Source organism: Schistocerca serialis, chromosome 3 (genome assembly GCF_023864345.2).
Source record: "Schistocerca serialis cubense isolate TAMUIC-IGC-003099 chromosome 3, iqSchSeri2.2, whole genome shotgun sequence".
Taxonomy (NCBI): domain Eukaryota; kingdom Metazoa; phylum Arthropoda; class Insecta; order Orthoptera; family Acrididae; genus Schistocerca; species Schistocerca serialis.
Genome location: NC_064640.1, coordinates 31,116,153 through 31,138,886, shown reverse-complemented (window position 1 = coordinate 31,138,886; position 22,734 = coordinate 31,116,153). Strand labels below are relative to the sequence as shown.

Genomic DNA, 22,734 nt, shown 5'->3' with positions numbered 1-22,734 from the left:
TCTCAATTTCAGGAGTATTCACAGAAATTGTTTGTTTAGAAATGCAGAATAAATAATTCAGTCTGGTATATAGGTCGCCGGTTACTAGCTAGCCTTATCGCTGCACTTTTCCAAGCAGAAAATCTAAAATCTCAGTGTGACCTCCACCAGAAATCTGCAAACGAAACGTTGTCTTCACTTTGTACTTCTCGCATGTCTGTTATTTAGATACTGCTTTACTTACAGTCGCTGTTTTACGATCACCTCTTCTTCACAATAAATGCAACCGAAGTTCCCAAACATAGAAGGAAATCCATAATAGACTGCTTGCGCAATGAAGCAACGTATGGACATGGAGACGCCCATGAGTACATGCGTTCTTTCGACAAATTTTTGTGCTATACCCGTTTATTTTCAGGGTCTGCGATTGCGCACGAGGAACGAGTCATCGTTAGGAAATAACAGTACCTTTTCTGTGCCTATGACTTTGTACGAATTTCCTTAGTACTGCTAGGTAGTTATTTGCTTCGTTTTCTGCAACATCGTTTGCACTTGTTACGCACATCACATACCATTTTTTGTTAACACGAAGTCATGTATACTGAGATCATTGAAGTTGTTGCTCCTGGATTAATACCTGTTGCGTAGCATTTCCTGTGTTGTTTGAAACGTCTTGTCACGTTGAATGTTAATATCACTTTTTAAAGAATCGTTTGCCGAGTAAAAAATTTGCTCGAATAGAATATTTTAAAAATTAACGTGTGAAAGCTGTGAAGCATTTCTGCTTCTATACTTCCATTTTCTAAATTACTGAACGCCCTAATCCCACTAGGCAGTCATGTTTTGTCATAACAATATATTTTGCACTCAGTCACATGGTGTCACAACACAGCTAGATATTTCAAAGAAATGAAATGTGCATTAATTCCATCCATCGCCGGTTACTTTGGAACCATAGTAAAATTACGCTAATCGATTTATGTCGCATTCTTGTTCATTGTCATCAGTGGACATTATTTCAGAGAGATAGTTGAGGGAATGAGCTGCGCTTACGTACGTCATATCACGTTTACTCTGCAAATTAATTAAAACCTGTATGGCGGAAAAGCTCTCTGAATTGAAATATGGCTGTTAATTTTAAATCACTTGTCAGTGGCTGAAAATAAAGAAGAATTAATATCGCTTGTCTTATCGTTTTAGGACTGTTCGACCTATGACCCCTTGCTGAACACGTTCCACAGTTTGGTCTCTGATAAACATTGATCTGTCATGGTTTCATGGTGAGCAGACACTGTTAGCAATGTTGACGATACATAACCCCGTTGTTAAAGTGGATATTATCGTGTAGAGGGAAAAACTACTTTTTATTGGACGTCGTCATCACGTTAACTTGCCAGGTAGGACAGTGGTTAAGATTTTATGCGAAGACAAGTATTTACTTCGAAGAGAAAGGTATAAAGAAATGAACCGCGTATCAGTATAATCCACGGTTTTGAAATTTTTTTAGGGGAACGAATAACATTAGGAGGCAAGTCGTTCAACTACTTCATTCTAGGTCACTTCAGTACACGAGCATTGTCGTTCCTCGCTTCTAGCGTTCTGTCCCTGAAATTACGCAGTTCACCAATTCATAACTCGGTTTCTCGTCCGTCGTTGCTCACATCCTTCTACACGACTGCCCAGCAATTTGTTTTTCTATATTATTATGTAGATGCAGATCTCCGACACAAACTAGAAAAAAGAATCAAAATATGTTACATCCCCAGTGTTAGAGCAAACACACTGAACACTATTCTTTTTCGGATCCTTTTACTGATTTTGCAGGCTCACCCAGTGTCTTGCTCGTGTCTTTTGAAGTAGTGATTCGTGTATATATTTTATTCTGTACACTTAAGTACTTGTTTCGCATCTAAGTGGTTCCATCCGGTAGTGCTTTGCAGCAGATTGTAATCTAGTAATTTGGAATATACCACAGTAACATGCAGTTTAGTATGACAGGAGTTAGGTATCATTCCCGTATTGAAATTTGGAAAATTGATGTATTTGACTAGTAGCTATAGTGCACGTACTTTTAGTAATTTAAATTTAAAATTAGTTTACTTGCTACATTCTAAAAATGTGGAAGAACACAAAGGAAAACCAATTTTATTATAGAAGTGCATTGATCTTGCATTTTCCTAGTTTCCGGGTAGGCCAAATACCAGTTGGAAACAAATTAGGATACTGCAGAATACTTAACTGCAAAGAAGAATGACCACAAGGCACTCATAAAATATCTTGTAAATGGTTAAAATACATTTTGCGATACTGATGTAGCTGAAACTGATTCGTTTCATATTTGACAGTACTGATGTTAAAATTGCCATGTGGCAATTCTGATAGATGCCGTCCATGACTTCTGTAAACTACGTCATACCTTTTATTTCTTCAACAGGACATTGGTGTTAATGTATATCAAGGGCGCCTATACCTAGGGGTAAAGGTGGAGTGTCCCATGCCACCCACGCAGCTGTCAGGAAAAGGAAAAAATATGGTGTAGTCAGATGTTTTTCTTTCAAGAAAATGTTTTTAAAAGTTAGTGTCACACACATTGTTAACAGGGTTGGAACTGGAACTTTTTTTATGGCTACTTGAAAGTCAGCATTCGTCTTCCAAAATATTAAAAATACTCCATTCCACCTAGGTCTCCCCCTTCCCCACACCCCCCACCCTTATAAACTATTGTATGGGTGCCCATGATGTCTGTGGGACCTTTAACTGCAACCTTGTCATTGTGAACTGCAGAACGTTATGGAAAGGGAAAGAAAGTTGTTGACACTTTATTTTGGAGACTTTGCCTTTAAGAACAAATAAACTTATATTTTCATTACATTACATTTCTTGACATTGTGACTTAAATGAATAAATGATAAACCTTGATTTACCATTGCTCAGGATCTAAGCGACCTGTCATGCTGAAACTTTGTGATCCTGTTCAACTTTTTGGGTACAATATCTTAGCTGTAAAACAAAAGGTCAAACTATGGTAAATTCATCATAGTGTACTATCAAAGTGGCCCATAAATCTTGTTGTACCAAATGAACTTAAATTTGTATTAAATTAAAAAAATACATGTACCAGTCATACTCTTTGATTCCCAAGCCAAATATTTCATTTCTTATTAATTCATTTGCTGAAATTTGTTACTAATAGCAATTACAGTTGATACTAACAAGCTATAATGTCAGCCCATTCTTGTTGTTGATGGAGCTGGTATGACAGAAATAATGTGTTGGTTTGGAATCCAACAAGCATCCTGCCTAGCTGGCCAATAGAGTGAATGTGCAGGTCCATTGGGGCACATGAAACTGACTAAACCATCATTTTCTTCTTCTGAAACTTCAGACACATTACATTTTCCGTCATATATACAGGCAATGTATTGGCCCAGTTGTAAGGTTGTAATATTTCTGAATGAAACTGTTGCTTGACTTTGGTCAACATTTGCCACAAAAAATTTGTATCATTGGATACTCTTCTAATACAAACTTGCTTTTCATTTAATGGCACAAAATGATGATTCTCTGTTGTTCCTGATAGTGTGCAGCCATTTTTGAACCTTGCTTTCTTCTCAGTTTTTAATGTTTCAATTTCTTCTTTTAAAACAAAAATGAGTTGGATTCCTCGGATATTCTTTGTACAGTGTTTAAACAAATCAGTTGATGTCAAAATCTGGTCCTCAGTTGGTGTTTGAAGGCTTGCTCTTGCTGCCAGGCGCTTTACAGTTCATCAAATTCCATCACATGGAGATTTTCCAGCAAAAAAGTTCCATTCAGCTGAGATTCCAAAGTCATTTTGATGATGGCAGAGATTCAGAAAATTTTTGATGTTTTTGTACTGTGCTGCTGACCCATCACTGAAGTAGTAAATGTGCATCATTTTTCCAAGGAGACACTTTAGATCTTCTATTAATTTCATTGTAAAAGCATGTACAGCAATTGCATCATGTTTCAAGCTGTTGCTTATTATACAGTAGCTGATGTCACTGAAGTCCAAGTTATTTCTGAAGTACGCAACAAATGGGTGTAAAGTTGCTTGGCTGTTAGGCTATTCCAGTGAAAACCTTGAGCTGCGTCCTGGACAATGAAGGTATAATTTTCAGCAAAGTCCATTAATATGATCAGTTCAGTTGGCTTACAGCTTTCTTTTATGCGTTTTAGGTGCTTGCCCTGGTGCTTTGCAACGTAATGATCAGTGGAAAGTTTGTCAATTTTTGAAATCAGATCTTCAATAAAATCCTCCGGCATCTGTTTGGTTTCTAATGTATCTCTATCAGTGTGCAACCACTGTTTGAACTCAATTGTATCATCTGGATCACTGTCTTCAAAACTACTTTTTAAAAACTGTTCCAGTAGTTCCTTTACCAGACAGATTTCACAGCGATGAAGCATGCAGTCTTGTGATTCCAAATCACACACTGTTTTAGCAATCAGACTCTTATTATGTTGTTTAATTGGATTGCTTGCAAGCATCAGTTTCACATTTTGGTGTAAAGTGCAAACACAGACTGAATGGGTTCCTGCAGCATCCACAGTGATGCACCATTTTGGCCTCAATTCGCAATATTTGGAAAACCCAGTTTCAGGCCCATGCTGAAGTCGATATGCAGCAAACATTTCTTTCAAATTATTCAGAAGAAGGTATTTTTGCATCAAAACTTCCTTGCCTTCTATTCTAATTGATACAGTTTTTTTTACCTGGACAAATTTGGCTAAATTCTTCATTCTGAAAAAATGATACCACTCTTTGTTTTATGGCGTCTGGAATCTTCTTGCTACACTTGTTCTTTGGCAGAGCTAATACACCATTTTCTGCCTGTAACTTCCTAGCTACTTTTACCATCCTCTCTGAAACACCGAATTCTTGCATTGTCTCTTTTATAGTCCAGCTTTGTGGTACTAATGTCAGTATTTGCAATTTTTCAGGCTGCCTTGACAATTGCAACTTCTTTCAGTTCTTTACTCAGCTGCTTATAATCTTCACAATCAGGACATGTCTTCCTTGTACTAGGTGTTTGAAGATCTTTTGGGGCGAATCCTCCAGCAACAGCAATGTTATTCGCAATTGCGTCTTGAGCTCCGCTTATTTTTCGTTTTGTGTAACCTTTCACATCCCTTTTTGATACTATCTGAAATTTTAGAGGGGAGACCCCAAAAGCAGTTATACTTGAATCGATTGATACTTCTGGATGTGCTTCATCTTCTTGCTGGTTTGAAGTTAACTGTGATTTTTCCGCAAGTTGGACAGATCTTCTGACCAGGTTTCACATTGCTCTTAGTCATAGCTTGCAATTGTTTTGCTGTTTCCACATTGACAATCCGTAAATCCTTTTTAACAGAAGGGTTCTTTGCACCAAAACGATTACAACAAGAACTCTGTATAAAGTCATATTTCTCCAAGTTTTGCTTTGTGATGAAAGCATATTTGTGCATTTTCAGTAAGACATATCTCACTTCTTTGGTTTATTAATTCCTGTTGCTCTACTGGAAATTCTTTGATTGGAATGAAGACTTCTTGATGTGTGTATGTTTTCAGATAACATGCAGAATTATCTGCAAGGCCAATGACACATGGTACTGAATTGATATCCATTACAGTACAATTAAATTTATGCTTCCAGTTGCCATTTGTTTCAAAATTAGATAAAGTAGAAATGGTGTATATTTCCAACTGAAACATATTAAACAATGATAGATAATGGGAACTTCCTTCAGAAAACAACAGAAAAAAAAAATTAAATAACCTGATAAACGTTTCTAGAGAGTCACCCTGTACCTTTAAATAATTTTTACTTACTGAAAAAAGATGTATATCCAGGTATGAGAACACACTTTACACCATTTAAAAAGACACACACAACATCTGAACACTCTTCACTACACAACAGTGTGCTTCAGACTGATTGTTGAAGCATGTTACCAAACTCCATTGTTGACATTAAACTGGTCTGTCTCCAAAATAAAAACAACTTATTCTGATGAAACAAGGTGAACTCTTTTCAATGGTGCCAAGAAAAATCAAATTTGAGTGATCCCTTTTGAGATGTGACCTTTTGAAACTGAGCCAAAATTTACTGATTAAATTTTTAGCACATTTTGAACTTTGATTATTTGAGCAATCTGGGTGCCACTTGCAGAGCTTTGACATACTGGCAGGTTGCAGGTAAATAAAGTATTAGCTTCAGAAAGTTACTCTTTCAGTAGATACAAGGCAGTAAAGTACAGTAGAGCGTCGATTATCCGAAGTAATTGGGGGACATGGGTGTTCAGAAAACTGGTTTGTTCAGATAATCGAACTGTACATGTTTATTTGCCAAAAAGAAGTACTGTACAGTAAATTTATTCATAAAAACAGGCATGTCTTTTAGTATTACAAAATAACATACAAAGGCAACTTCAGGAGGGACATATAGTAATAATTCGTACTTGTCCCTCATAGAAAGGACAACACGTTTACGTTTAAGCATTTTGTATCGTTAAGTTCATTTCTTCACGCAGCAGCACACAAGTGGTCATAACAGAGAACAGAAGGTGACTGTTTGCACCGTGAGAAGCTCTTCTTGGGGGGCCGCGATCCTTCAAACTGCCCGGAGCGGCACACCTCAACTCTAAGCTGGCGCAGCTGTTGCTGTGAACAGCTTTGATACTGCCGCTACTTCTACTGCCAGCACGAAGCCGACAGAAGTGTGCTGATTGTTGAAACACGGTGACTGGCAGCTTGGCCGGTCAGCAGCGCCTTGTGAAGGCCCCATTAGAAGCAATTTTCCGCCAGCGGTGGCCCAGTGCGGCGACTACTGTGGGAAACTTGGTTTGGAAGTGAGGGGGATGATGGACGGTAGGGTGGGAGAGCAACAGGTGCGAGCGAGTACACAGTTCTGTTAAGCGGTCATTCGGTTGACCGACGTTCGGATAATCGATGCTCTACTGTATAGCCAAAATTTGGTACGACAAGATTTATGAGCCACTTTGATAGAACACTATGATGAATTTACCATAGTTTGACCTTTTGTACTACAACTAAGATATTGTACCCCAAAAGTTGAACAGGATCACAAAGTTTCAGCACAACAAGTCTCTCAGATCCTGAACAATGGTAAAACAAAGTTGATCATTTAGTCATTTCATTCGCAATGTCAAAAAAAGAGCCTTTACGAAAAGGTGGCTAGTGGGCCCCACTGTACTACTTATGAAGCTGTAATTTGGCATTGCTTCATGTAAGGTCTATATGTACATCCTGTAAAAACTTCTTCGAAATTGGACGTGGTTGAGTGGTGACCATTAGGCCACTTGACATGAAATGACCCGAGATTAAGCAGAACTTTCAACACATTGGAAATTACCAAGAATGGGAGTGGTTCGAGAAATATAACCGTGATACTGTGCATGTCGAACTTGACAGGAAAGTGCAAGTCAACTTAAATATAATCCACACTGGATGTGTTCGGTACTCTGACTTGTGCTATAAATGGGATATTCCGGTTCTCGGAGTTCTAGCTTTGATGCACTGAAACAATCTATCTGACATATGAGAGAGGAGTGCGTCCAGCAGTGCTATAAGGGTACCTGCAATGATTTTATGAATGTCCATGTCACAGCAGTAGAATGGATTAGAAACATAGATATTAATAATTAGTTGTTTTATTTTTGTTTTATACAATGACATTGATTACATATTATAAATGTAGTGCATGTGCCTGACATGCAAATGATGATCACTACAATACCTTTAATATGATCATTCAAATACATTAATCATACTTATGACAGTAATGACTGACTGTTTGACATTAGACAGTAACTACAACATCAAATCGATAAATAGGTTGAAACATGGCCTACTGCTTCAATCAACATCTTTTCCTGTGTATTACAATGACAAGAAGGTTCAGTGAGATTAATGTAACTGTGCTGTGATATTCAAACACGTCTTTTTTTTCTGTTTGATGAAACAAAATCGTAAAAGCAGTTTTAATAAAAGGCCATGTAAGCTGCTGAAGATGTGAATGCAAAAGGATAGTAATGCCAATTGCAATAGTGTTACACTGAAAATACAAGGTGTTTGTAGTTATTATGTTTGAAGATCATGTTTGTATGACAGATCAGCAAGTGGATCAGTTAAGATTTTATTTCAGAGGCAAAACATTAGATTGGACCACACAGTGGCATTGTAACTTCATTTTCTTCCTAAGTGTATGTAGGATAGTATTGCTCTGAACTGTCAATTTGTGCCTCACCAGTGAAAAAACACATTCTGTTTTAAGGAAGTAATGACACTATGTACTAGATGTACAATCTTAGTTGATACTCGGTGCAGCAACTGATTGTAGTGACTGTAAATGGAAATGCATTTTCGGTTGCTCCGACCAGCCACCACACTGAGGGTCAACTTAGGTTGCATGTATAGTAATTCGTAACTTGATGTGGTTCAGTTCAACTGCTCATACAGCTTGCTTCACTTCCAGTTTTTTTTCCACTCTTTTTTTTTTACTCTGTTCTCCAGTTTGGCCACTTTCTATTGCAGGTTGCAGTGGTTATTTACATGGTCTCTTAATTTCACTGTTTGCATGCCTTGTTCCGCTGTTCCTTTGAAATGTCCTGTTTGTTACCATGTCATGATTTGGAGGCTCATTTACCCAGTGATATGTTGTATATGGACTATTTTGAAACTTCTTAAAAAGACGTCATGAATTCTAAAATTAGCATTTCTCGTAATTAGTCTGACAGATAGAAAAAAAGAACAACTAAGGAGATAGAATGGGTTAATTAAACTGCACATGGTGGGAGTTTATCCTACTAATACATTGATTACAAGACAGTATCCCCAAATGATGAAGCTGGCAGAATCATCATTCAGATAGTTGGACAGCATAGCATTTGAACTTTTAAGCCCTTGCTACATGTGCCTCTGCTGTTCAGAAAAGATCTATACAGCTGTTTCCTTTCCCATGTCAACATGCACTGCAACAAATCACTGATGTCCTAGAGATGGAAAGTAGATCAGAATTTGCCTGCTGTACTTCAAAATAACTTTTTAATTGACCTTTTTGTGCATTGAGTGTGCCACAGTTCTCTCTTTAGTGCCATGTTCACCCTGTGTTGCCTGTTTTGCAGATAGATGTAAACCCATGTGAAATGTGAATGAGGCTCCCTGCATGCCGCAAACACTGCCCTCACCTCTGCCCCCCCCCCCCCCCCCCAACTCCGCAGGCATGCATGCGCACGTACCTGTTTACACAAATGTTTTAAGGGGACATATTTGAAGGCAAAATGTTAGTGGTGTTTAGCATTTTATGCTCATGAACAATTAAATTACACATTTACCTAGTAACAGGAGCTAGGACTTTCCTTTCTTATCACTACAGTGGTGTTGCATCATGGTATGGAATTCCCAAGACACCAAAAGCATTTGGGAGCCAGCCTAATCCATGATAACTCAGTTGCTGCCAATTTATCATGAAGATAGATTAAGATTAGTCTAGGGTATGCTCCTAAATGGTGTCCTTGGTCAGCTAAATAGGACTGAGATGTAATTTTGGGACCACACAAGCAACCTTATCTTCATGGAATACTTCTCAAATGATTCTTACACAGTTTGGTAGTGATAAACGCTACATTTTCTTACTGAAGGCATAGGTCACATGTGGGATGCTGTATGTGAAAAAAAACCATGCACGAAATTGGACATGAAGAACTAATATGGTTGTGTTGGCGAGTCACAGATAAAGTGAGATCTCAGGGGCACTATTTTGTCACAAGTAAACATTCTCTATCTTCTTGAATGTTGTCTGTCCTGTCATCCAGTGGTAAGGATTACTTCATATGGTGACATGTGAAAAGCTCAGTGCCTGTACGTACTTGGAGTGCCCTATGAGTAGGCAAAGGCCATCCTGCCAGGTGGCTTTTGCTGCAGCTGGGTGGCGCCTGTGGGGAGGGCCCCTGGTCGGAGTGGGTGGCATCAGGATGGATGACGTGTGCTGAAGTGTACCACGTCATCAGTTGATGGTGATCAGACACCAGCAGCCTCTAAGCATTTCCAGTCTCTCTACAATGCAAGAAAGTATGACCATAAATCATCCCCCTCCCTGGCCACACCATGGGAGGAACGCCAGGTTAAGGATGGCAGCGAATCTTATTCGCCCCGGTACCTCTTATGTACGAGAATTGATGGGGACGCCTTTGTTTCGATGAAGCCACAGTTTTTTGTATAGCATTTAGAGGACAAGATGGGGGTGTGGAGGGCTTGTCCAAAATGCTCTCTGGGCCACTCTTGATCAAAACAGCATCCTCTGCCCAGTCATGGGAGTTACTCACTTGTAACAAGCTGGGGAACGTTTCTGTAACCATCACACCCCATAAGAGCTTAAATGTGGTCTAGGGTATCATATTTCAGAGATACTTTCTTTTGCAGTCAGACGATGAGCTGCGCGCCTATTTAGAGTGGCGAGGTGTAAATTTCGTCCTGCGTGGCCACTGGGGTCCGAAGGATAATCAGCTCGTGCTCTTGAGCACATCCGCTCATGCACAGGTGAGTCATTTCTCCTGTGTATTGACTCCTTGAGCAACCTGCAAGCCATTGCCAGTGCTACCCTCGTCATTCTTTGGTAGTGGCTATCCAGGAGTCCATCTATGCCCTGGAACGGTCCAGTCGTTCAGCGGTGTTTGTCTGGACCCCAGTTCACATCGGAATCCCAGGCAATGAACTTGCTGACAGGCTGGCCGAACAGGCTACGCAGAAACCATTTATGGAGATCGGCTGCTCTGAAACTGACCTGTGTCTAGTATTATGCCGCAAGGTTTTGCGGCTTTGGGAGATGGAATAGCATTACCTCAGTACGCACAACAAGCTGTGTGCCATTAAGGAAAATACAAATGTGTGGAAGACTTCCGTGTGTGCCTCTGGCAGGGACTCTGTGGTTCTTTGTCAGTTGCGCATTGGCTATTCATGGCTGATGCATGGTTACCTCCTCCATTGCGAGGACCCACCTCGGTGTTGCTGTAGCTCGTGAATGACGGTCGTCCATCTCTTGCTGGACTGCCCACTTTTAGCCACTCTGTGGCAGACTTTGAACTTTCCTAGCACCCTACCTTCGGTGCTGGGCGACAATGCCTCAACAGGAGCTTTAGTTTTACGTTTTATTTGTGAGGGTGGGTGTTATCATTTGCTCTAAGTTTTAGCACATGTCCTTTGTGTCCTCCGCCCTAATGCTTTCATGGTGGGGGTTTTAATGTGTTGCAGAGTGGCTGGCTTTTCCATTTCATCCTCATCGTCAGCCGGCCATGGTAACCTGCTTTCTTGTTTTAACCTCTTCTACCTGTTTCTTGCGTCTTTGTGGTTTTTTTGTCCCCTTTTGTCCGTTTAAGTGTGTGTTGCCCTTCAGTCATTGCTGTGGTTTTTCCTTTCCTTCTGTTTTGTGTTGTCTCATTGTATTAGTTTCACCATTGTGGCACTGTTTCCTTTGGAACAAGGGACCAATGACCTCATAATTTGGTCCCTTCCCCCCTCTTTTAAACAAACAAACAAACCAACAAACCAACATGACTCGCTGAACTATTACATATTATAAGAACACTCTTTCTGCAACACATCAACTGCCTGTAATTCAGTTGCTCTCATTTTGGAAAATGATACAAGGTCTCAAGATTTACAGAAGTATAAACAAACATTTTACCAATGTAATTACACTGTAGATAAATTACTAGCACTTACATAATTTAATTAATTTTTGCCTTATTAAGTTCATTTCAGCAGTTGGTGTATTCCCAATTGAAATAAACGTAAGACTATTGTTCATTGTTATAACTTTCCCAGTACATAAATGGTTGGGATTCTGTGAAGTGAAGTGAATTGAATTGAAGTGAGAGTGAGTTAGTACATGTGAGTGAGATGAGGTTATCAGCACCCTTGCTAATTAGTAGAAATGAATGTGGTTGAAATGCGAGAAAAGCAATAAACAATCTGAGATAGAATCACACTCACTCTCACCCATGATCACCTGCACAATCACACTAGGCAAGATAGCATTAAAAGTCTTCAGATGTTCTAAAACTATTAATGGGAAGTTTACTATCTTTTGGGCCAAAAAATCGATTTTTTAAAAAATTGCATTTTTTGATCCATAAAAGTGTTTAGAATCCACCCCTGAAATGGTTTTTCCGAATACGGAACAGAAATGTTTGTTATTCGCAATTGAACAAAAAAATGCACTTGCCTGAAATTGGCCTTTTTCACGCACCGGTTTTTTTTCTTTCGGAGGACAAGTTATTGCACCGGTGCTTGGGAGGAAACACACAAAATTCAAATGAAAGTTTGAATGCGTGTGTTTGGAAGCTAGCCCCCCAAGCATTTGCATTCTGGTGCGAAGACTGTAGAGGTTGCGACTTTCCTGGCAGTGAGCAGCTTCAGCGAAGGCTATTCAGCAATTCTGAAGACCATGACAATGATAGACGTCACCCTGGGACTCTATTCGATGCAGTTTGCCAAGCATTCAATTGGCCGAAAACTGCTTGTTACCGGCCGTTCAAGTGGCTTTGGAGCAGCGCAGGATGGTCCAGATCGAGCAGAATGCCCTCTATGAGGAAGAGGAAGGACTAGTTTATGGACCCGGAATAGCAGATTGAACGTATGTTGCATAATATTGCATTTATATGTAGTCAAAACTTCTAACGCGTTTTCCTCGAAATGACTTTTTTTTTTATTCCCCCCCCCCCCCTCGCGAGGTGTGGTAACTTCAAATCTACTGAACCAATTGGCATGATTCTTTGTTTCCGATGAAGCTAACTAAATTGTCTAGGAGCTGTACCACTTTTATTCCGATCCATCAACTATATTTTTACTTGGCCGACAAAGTCGAAAAATCGATGAAAAAAACCCAATATTTTTTTTCAAATGGCTGCCATTTTGTTTCCTATTGTCCAAATAACTTAAGTGAGATAAAACTCCTAAAGAATCTTATATACTTCGCTAACGTCAACTCGATTTTGATTTCAGACGAGCCGGCTGACCTGTGACATACCGCGTGTGGTGGTCTGTACTTCCGCCTTTGCTCTTCGACATTTATGGTCGAAAAAATTCCAGTTTGTAGAGGAAATATCAATAAACATTTTGACCAAATTTGACATTGATATCTATAACACATCCCGAGAAAAAAATTCTCAAAGAACATGCTTTTTTTGGGCCAAAGATAGTAAACCTAAGTAAACGAAGGAAGACAAGAGGAAAACTAAAATAGATTCACAGGAATGTGTGACTGGCTCATCACTTACCAAAAACATGGATGAGCCAGGTACACTGATTACACATTTACACTGTGGAATTTTAGGGAATGAGTTGGACAATTCACAAAATTTTAAAAGTCCTACCACATTTGTTTGATTGTCTATTGGAATAGAGGACAAATGAGTCTGCAATTGAGCTGCCACCCTTTGGTCCAAAAATGTAACTCAGTCTAGTAAATTGTGGCACACTGTGTTCTGTATGCCACAAGTGCCACACATTGGAGGGTCTTCTCACTGGAGCAAGAAGACATAAGACACGTGTTCAAAAACTAAGGTGACTTAATATTTTTATGAAAAAATATTTATTTACTCTTCGATATTTGTGTTGTCCCCTTCAAAGTAATCCCCCTCACATACAATACACTTGTGCCAATGCTTCTTCCAATCCTCGAAGCACTTCTCATAAGTGCTTTTTTGTACACCCTTGAGTGTTTCAGCATTGCAGTTTTTATTTCATCAATCGTTGAAAATCTTTGTCCTTCATAGGTCTCTTCAGTTTTGGGAAAAGGAAAAAGTTGTAGGGGGCCAAATCCAGTGAATATGGTGGCTGAGGCATGATTTTCATGTTGCTTTTGGCCAAAAAATCTCTCACAAGCAACAATGAATGAGCAGGTGCATTGTCATGATGCAAAAGCCATAAATTGTTTTTCCACAATTGCAGACATTTGTTGCATATTGCTTCTCGCAAATGGTGCTTAACATCAAGGTAATACTCCTTATTGACTGTACAACCTTGAGGCAAAAATGCATGATGCTTTACACCTTCGGTAATTGGGGGGGGGGGGGGGGGGAATAAAGACACTTTGACATTTGAACTTGGCGTGCTTCTTTTGGTCTTGGATCTCTGAGATGCTTCCATTGGGACAACTGGGCTTTGGTTTCGAAGTCATAACCATAAACCCATGTTTTCTTGCCAGTTATGACCCTTTTGAGCAAATCAGGATCATCATTGACATCATTCACGAGCTCCTCAGTGATGCTCATGTAATGGTTCTTCTGATCAAAATTGAGAAGTTTTGGAGGAAACTTCACTGACACACGTCTCTTGCCGAAAACATCCAAAAAAATTGCGTGACATGTGCCGACTGATATGCCAACATTCTCAGCAACTTCTCTTATGGTAATTCAACGATTTTTCAAAACAATTTTCTTCACAGCTCTGACATTACCATCTGTTGTTGATGTGCTGGGGTGTCCAGAGTGAGTTTCGTCATTGGCATCATCTCAGCCATCTTGGAAGTGCTTGCACCACTTATACACTTTTTCTTTACTTAGAGCAGACTCACTGTATGCCACAGTCAACATTTCAAGTGTTTTAGAGCACTTGATTCCACTTTTCTCACAAAATTTGATGCCAGTTCTTTGCTACATTTTTATAATATAATAATCGAAAATCGCTGAGTACACTGAAACACTTCTAACCTTTCTGTCTGTCAAAAACGAACGAAGTATTCGTACATCTGTACACTTCAAACTGTGAACGTATGTTCAGCAAATGTGTAAAAAAGATCAGTAATCGAATGTATGTTGCCCGCGCAATTTGAAAAGTCACCTTACTTTTTGAACAACCCTGATATGTCACAGGGCAGTGGCCTATGCGAAGACGAGTAAGGAGGACCTCATCCTGCCTGTATGGCTGGAAGAAGGTATGCTACGGCCATGTAGTGGACTTTACCAGACGGAGCTTATTTTGTCTGTCACATCCAGCCACTCTTCTTGCCATCAACACTTGACACTCTACCTCAGCAGCAAGATGATAGTGTGCCAGAGGGTGGCACACCGAATTGAGGATCCTGACATTTCTCCTTCATTACTATATCCACCATTTGACTCCCCTGAAGTCACCTCCTTCCCCAGTCTTTGTAGCTGGAAGAGGGTATCTCAGTTGTTCTGGATTACTTTATCCAATGGGTAGAAGCATTATAAAGTGTGAAAGGCAGTCGGAGAATTGGAACAGTAAAGGAATTTGGCACTCCAAACACATCTCATCTGCTCCACTGGGCTCGCAAGATTGTGTGTAATTCCATGTCAAAGACGGTAAAGTTTTGAGACATTCGGATCTTGAGGATATGGTCAGGAAAAACAACAGACCAATCAATGGATTTCCTTGTTTATACCTGTCTGGAAACACAGTTACAGAGGTGTGGTGCTCAGCTAAAATGTCATAGAATAATGTATTAAAATATGCAGCAGTGCAACTTCTTCTGTACTGTATTAAATGTAAAATTACTCTGGGCCTCTGCAGTAAACAGGGTGATAGGCTGTTGAAACCTTGGATTTTGGGCTGTAGTTGGCCTACACCAAGTGACTCCAGCACACACTGCTTGTAGACCCCAAATGACCTTGTTGCTCATGGATGATTGGAGAGAAGGCATTCCAGAGACAGACTAGTAACAGTATGGTGTGCAGCTGAATTTGGAACAGTGAGAAACTTGCATGCCTGACATTCCATGTGGAGCTGCTGCCAGATGATGAGTGACATTTCCCCATTCTCAGCACAGAGACTGGGTTTTGGCCTTGTCCTATAACTACCTGTGGCCAGCCTAATCCCGTCATGGTGGATAGCATCAGTGATCTTCAGATAAGAACAACCCACTGATCCATATGCTTTGCACCCACAGTCTAGCTGTAACCAGATGAAAGCCCTATAAAATTGGAATAGACGTATCCTCTCTGAGACCTGTGCCTAAGGCACTTGAAGATGTTTAATATCTTCTGGATCCTGGTTTTCAGGTCCCTCAGTTATAGTGAACATGGGAGTTTGGAGTAAAAAAGAGGCCCAGAAACCTCACAGTCTTTAAAATGCAGAATGGTTTTCCTCATACCCAAGCCAGGTAAATTAAAAATTCAGTGAGAACTGTTCACACACACACACACACACACACACACACACACACACACAATCTGCAGAAAACTAACCATAGATATGATACTGTTTATGGCTACAGCAAAGAGAGCAACACTTAATACACTGATCTGAAGAGCACCATTCTCCTGTTCAGAATGGCCCGACAGCATGTCACCAACTCAGGACCTAAAAAAATGTGCGTAGAGAGGAGTACCATAAGAAGATAGGGAGGAGCCACGAAAGCACCATTGGTGGAGCTGCTCTAGAATATTGCATCTCCAAGTAGTATTATATGCCTTACTGATGTCAAAGAATATATTGACAGAGTGGTGTTTACATAGGAAAGCATGCTGGATGACTGTCTCTAGCAGGGTCAGGTTGTCGACAATTGATTAAAGTCCCCTGAATCCACACTGAGAATGGCTAAGGGATTGCCTGGTCTCTGACATCTGGAGATGATGACAGTTAGCCATTCATTCCAGGGTCTTTCCTACATAGCTCGTCAGGCAGTGCTCCTGTAACTCCTGGGACACAGTCAGTACTTTCCTGGTTTCAGGAGAGGTATCAAAATTGCTTCTCTACACAAGTTGGGTATGTGACATTTGGGGAAGATTTCCTTTGATGCCAATTGCAAAAGTCGATGCACGCTGTGCTGGATTTGGTGGTGATTGGCTGCAGTATCACGAGCCACGGATAGTGCCAAATCCGGCTTCCACATGGAGAAAGAGCAATTGTAAGTCTCAGAATTGTTGGATCTGAAGTCCAGCTGCCTCCCCTCTGTGGTCGTACAGTAGTGGCAGAATGCCGGAACCTGGCTGGCACTGGCAGTAGGAGCAATGTTTCCGGGCTTTGTTTGGAGACACACAGTGCGAGAGGAAGAAGTGGCCTTCTCTTGTAGTGCTGCCTTTGTCATTTAGAAATATTTCTCATAATTATTAGTATGAGCAGATAAGTCACTGGTCACAGTTTGTTGTCAGTGTAGTTTGAATTAGTAGACTGAAGTGGTTGCTTCTGCATTCTAATACATAAATTAACTGGTTCCATATTCTTGAAGGCTCTCCTTCAAAATGGGATGTATGGAACGTAATGTTTTAATGAATAAAACAATCCAGCAAAACGTGGCAGCATTTTTGTAGGTGTTAGTAAACACTGACGATTTACTACAGGGTGTTTCAAAAATATTCATCCAATTTTGCAGAACTGTATCTCCCACATCAATGAAGATGGAAACTTAAGGACTAAAGATTTTACTTTTAAAAGAACCATCTGATTTTACAGTTATATCCTCCACATGTATGCATATACAATATTGGGGTACTGTCTACAGTTACGTTTAGGATGTTTCACAGATATTCGGTGTGTCCTGCATCAGACACATGACAAACATTCAGGCAATAATCAAACTCATCCCATACTTAGGCAAGAATGTGTTGAGTTTCTGAATTTCACTACTGTTGCTATGGGTTGCCACAGTTCAGCCCAAATTGTTAGATGGGAAGGCACACAGGTGCAGTCTTTCGGAAGCCCCGCCAGAAGAAAAAATAAATAAATAAATATCACGTACTGTGAGATCAGGTGATATCTTGAGAGGCCAAAGGTGCGATGTGAGATCCTTAGGTCCTGTATAGCTGATTGATTGTTGAGGCAGCTCATTGTTAAGAAATGCTCTGCCATGCAGGTGCCAGTGTGATGGTGCTCTGCCCTGTTGAAAATTGAAATTTGTGGCGCATTCTTGTAATTGTGGAGGAAGCTGTAATTAACAAGCAAGTGAGTGTGTTGCACTAGGGACAGGGACCCTTACGGCAACCACATGAACTGACAACTTACAACCAACACAAATGTAAACTTTTAATTTCAATTCCTAAGTTAAAATTCAACACAAGTTTCTATCTTCATTCATTTAGAGGGTACAGTCTGGTAAAATCAGGTGAATCTTTTTGAAACTCCATGTATGAGGGCTATCCAGAAAGTAAGATGTTTTGGTCTATTGTGGTGGTTGGTTGGGGGTACGGCCACCATTTTGGTGCCATTATGTTCCTACATTCAGTACGCCTCTCTGCTACTTTGCTTTCTGTGACACGTTAAAATGTGTGCTGTAATACAAAATCCCACCATTTGTGAGGGGTGTTCAGTGATTAGGTTTTTGTTTGCAAAAAACTGCAAACTAGTTGAAATTTATCATAACCGATGTGATGTGTACAGGAAAGGGATAGGGTGAAAGTAGAATGAGGCAATAGTGCATTGATTTTAAAAATAGCCATACCAACGTTCACGATGAGGATCACAGTGTTAGACCTAACATTGTGACTGATGAACTGGTGATGAAAATCAATGACAAAATTAGTGAAAAAAATGTTTATTCATGATAATGGAACTTTTGCAATGAATTTCCCCAAATTCATGGAGTTTGGTGCATGAAATTGTGGTGGAGAAGCTTTGTTACCACAAATTTTGTGCTAGGTAGGTTCCCAAAATCCTAATGAAAACCACAAAAAGCAGAGACTGGCTGCAGCATTGACCTTCCGTGAAGATTATGAGGAAAATGATAGCAGAGTTATTGATCATATCATACCTGGGGATGTGATTTTGGTGAAGCATGTCAACTGTGAAACAAAAAGGCAGTTGATGGAATGGGAACAGAAATCCTGCCAAGAAGCCAAGGAAGTGTTTGCAAATGCTGCCAACAAGGAAGATCATGGCTAATGTATTGTGGGAATCTAAGGGAGTGATTCTCATTGATTTCCTGGAACTTGGCACAACAGTTAACTCAGAGAGGTAATGTCAAACACTGACGAAGTTAAGGCAGGCAATACGAAACAAGTGTTGGGGAAATCTTAGCACAAAAGTTTTGTTTTTCATGACAACACACGTCCACACACAGCTAATTGTATTGGAGAGCTCCGTTGTGGTTTGGACAGGATGTATTTGATCATCCACCGGACAATCTGGATTTGGCACCAAGCGACTGCTGCATCTTTCCAGCAATGAAGACGGGGGTCATGACACAACGCTTTGATACTGATGCCAAACTGCATGCCTGTAAAAACCAGCAGTTGGAATTGCAGGCGGCGGATTTCTACACAAGCAGTATTGAAAAACTTGTGCTGCACTACAATAGCAAGTACATAATACTGTTTCAACATAGTTCAAGAATCCTTAAAATATAACAGCACATTATAAACTTTTTGTTCAAAAGTTCCACATAGTTTTCTCATTTTAAATTATCATTGATCATGGAACTAGTCAGCACATGAAATTAACTTCGATAAAATAAAATGTAGATGAATCCTATGCAGGTGAAAATATAACACACAAGTTAGCTTAATTTTTTTTTTCCAGGAGCTCCCCAACAGAATGGGAGGAGTGGTCCATAAGGAAATTTTTCAGTTTAGAATTGAATGAGCAAGGATTATTGCTAAGATTTTTTAATTCTTGTGGCAGCTTATTGAAAACTGCATGCCTTTCTGAATGAGTCAGGAAGATGTGATCCAAATGCAGGTTGGATTTTTGCCTATGATAACTGAAGACTGCTAATTCTTGGGAATAATCCCATATTGTTAACAACAAGTAATATTAACCCACTGCTTACCAGAAAATCAGTAGAACATTACCTACCAGTCTCAGGCCCATATTGTTTAAATTGACACCATTACTACTACTACTACTACTGTCATGAACCACGTTAGAGGTGTAAATACTTTTAAAACAATTTCATTTATTTAAAGAGTATATTTAAAATTTTTTAAATTCTTATACTGACGGTCTTGTTGCAAATTTGCACAGGATCCACTTATAATTAGAGGATGTTCTGAGCATACAGGTTTGGTGCACTTATAACGTGTAATTTGACTTTTTCTGCCTTTCTACTCTATACATCTTCTCCTTTTCTAAGCTGAAGGTTTTGCTGCCCTTCATGGATCTGGTGCTACTAAACTCGGGCTGCTACATTGTTAAAACGCATCACCATCAGAGTAGCGCGGAAGCAGTTACAGGACATAATGTCATTGAACAGTGTTTGGCCATTCTCAGCACTCCAAAGCTGATTGATATATTCATATTTTGACTTGTAAACACCAGTCAGGATCAGAACATCAAGGAATTTTTTTTCACTTAATGTAAATCTTTATCCACCCAGTCCTTGTAAATGATTCGGCCTTTCTTGTTGGTTCACATGCATTCTCTCTCAATGAGGGGTACACGAAAGAGCAACATAAAATGAGACTCTTCGGTTATCACAATTCCTAATTGAATACCTTGTAGATGTCTTTCTGCTCCAAAAACCAGTAATTCCAGCCTGAGCAGCTATAGTCCATATTTGATTTCTGTTATGAGAAAACCACAAAACCAGAATGTGCGCTAAAGTGTTCTCCTCCTTCGCAAAGGGGTTCTTCGTGATGATCACCACCACCACCATCATCTTCATGGTGTTCTGAGATTTCAGTGATGTCTGCCTCATTATCATCTTCACAGGAAAATTCAAATTCACAGAATCAGAACGCTGTTCCAACAATTCCCATATCTCCTCATGTGATTGTCCTCTTCCACATAACATTTTCAGTTTGTAAGACAGACAACTGTTATGACATATAGACCAAAATTAACATGTTCTTATTACACGGAGGATTTCCGAACACTGAAAGAATAATAATGCGAGTCAGCAACAGCAAATGACGTAACAGGTGTTTTGCATACAGGCATCTGCTTGTTTAAAAATTGCTTTTAACCTCACAGGCTTGTGAGACTGATAAGGGAGGAAACGTAAATCCAACACTTTAACACGAAGCCATAGGTAAATTTTTATAATTATTTTCCAAAATTATAGCTAACAAGACAAATTAGGAAATGTATAAAAATTTCATTAAAATGAAATGTCTTGTTACTAACAGAGAAGATAATAAAAAAATGCTGATAGGCCTTGGAGGCCTGATGGTATTTAAAGGATTACAGAATGCATATAGTGAGAGGCCAGTGTCAGAATTCCCAGATTCCTGAACAGGGGTCAATAAGAGGTTCATGAACTTACATGACATGTTGGTGGAACTGCCTGTTTGAGCCAGAAGTATCCTTTGTTAATGGGAAGAGTTACTGCAGAATAGAATGCTGTATGTCATAATCAAATGAAAAGAAGTGAAGTAGACTAATTTTCATGTTTCACCCTCACTTATTGCAGCTACTTCTGTAATGGTAAATATAGCAGCATTCAGTTTTTGAACAAGATTCTGAACATTACCTTTCCATGACAGTTCATTATATATTGGAACACCTAGAAATTTATATTGTTCAGGTTCGCTAAACATACACCAATTCTGTGTAATCAAAATGTCAGGTTTAGTTGAGTTACATGTTAGAAACTGTAAAAACTGAGTCTTACTCTGGTATCGGGCTGCATGGAAGTTGGATTCGAGTAGGGCCAAATGGACCTCAGTGGGTGATAGAGGGCAGTGTCACCACAGCACTGCACTCATCTATTGAATGTACCATCATCTCCCCGTCACCAACCAATAGTGTGCCTCGTGGCTGGCATAAACACCGCTGTAACTTGACTGCTCAGTCAGTCATGTACTTTGTCTGATAGTGTTCATTACTATCTCCACCATGCTACTGAATACCTGTCTATGACTTCACTTTAGTGTTGGTTTTTCTCTTTGGTCTTGATTTGGATTGTGGCTCGTACTTGGCATGTTGACAGTGTTGAGCCAAAAGTTCATTGCACTTTGTTGTTGCATTGATTGCTGTTGATTTGCTCTTGTTATGTTGGGCCCACCATTCGGTCAACCCTGTTGCTGGACTCTGACGTGGGTTTGAGTCCCATCTGCAGGCAGTCTTCCCACCCTGCGTCATTGTTTCTCTCTTATTTTTTCTGATGTGTGCACCGGTATCCAGCTACTTGCAGACATAGCAATTGATGACAATGAAAAAGGAAGTTGTAGAATAGAAGCTAAATTAGTTAGCATACTTCAGCAACAGCGGCAGCAGCTAATGCACCAGCAGCAGATACTAAAGTCACTTCAGCTCTTGGTGGACAAACTTCGTATGCAGGAGGCCACTGTGCCTCAGGGAATGGCACCCCACTGCACTCAACACAATGTTCCATCCTCCATCATTTCCTCCTTTCAGTGACGCTATTGAGGGCTGGGACACACATTTGCATTGACTGAAGTAACATTTCAGTGTGTTTCAAGTCACGGACAATTCATTGAACAATCTGTCTTCCTATCACGGGCATTGCTGGACGTGTTTTTTCTCTTCTGAAAATTCGCACCTCTGTCTGACCCCGTCACCCTCTTCTTTCAGGAGATATGTGTTCTGCTGATTAATTATCATTTCCAGCAGTACCGTGTGGTCACCTCCAGGCTAGAATGTCGTCAGTACCATAAACAGCCGAGACAATCATTCTGCTCGTGGGTCACTGACTAGCAAGGACTCAGCTGAGAATGTGATTTTACTTGCGCCAATTAAAGCTGTAAGGGTTCCTACACCGACTCCTTGAGTCGTGATGTGGTTCATCTGGCACCTGACCCAGAGGTTTGCATTATGGCATTTGAAATGCATATCCCATTGTTAGAGGATATTTTGCACATTGCTCATTTGTT

General features: G+C 40.0%; 1 protein-coding gene across 2 annotated transcripts in view; it reads left to right on the top strand.

Moving 5' to 3' along the window:
* The first annotated feature begins 1,213 nt into the window (after nt 1-1,213).
* LOC126469688 (peroxisomal targeting signal 1 receptor) overlaps nt 1,214-22,734 on the top strand; it is a 242,384-nt gene continuing 220,863 nt past the window's right edge. Inside the window, exon 1 of one of the 2 annotated variants that reach the window (XM_050096845.1) lies at nt 1,214-1,376. The gene's annotated coding sequence lies outside the window, so the exon portion shown is untranslated. The remainder of the gene's footprint in view (nt 1,377-22,734) is intronic. The other variant, XM_050096846.1, reaches the window with a different exon arrangement.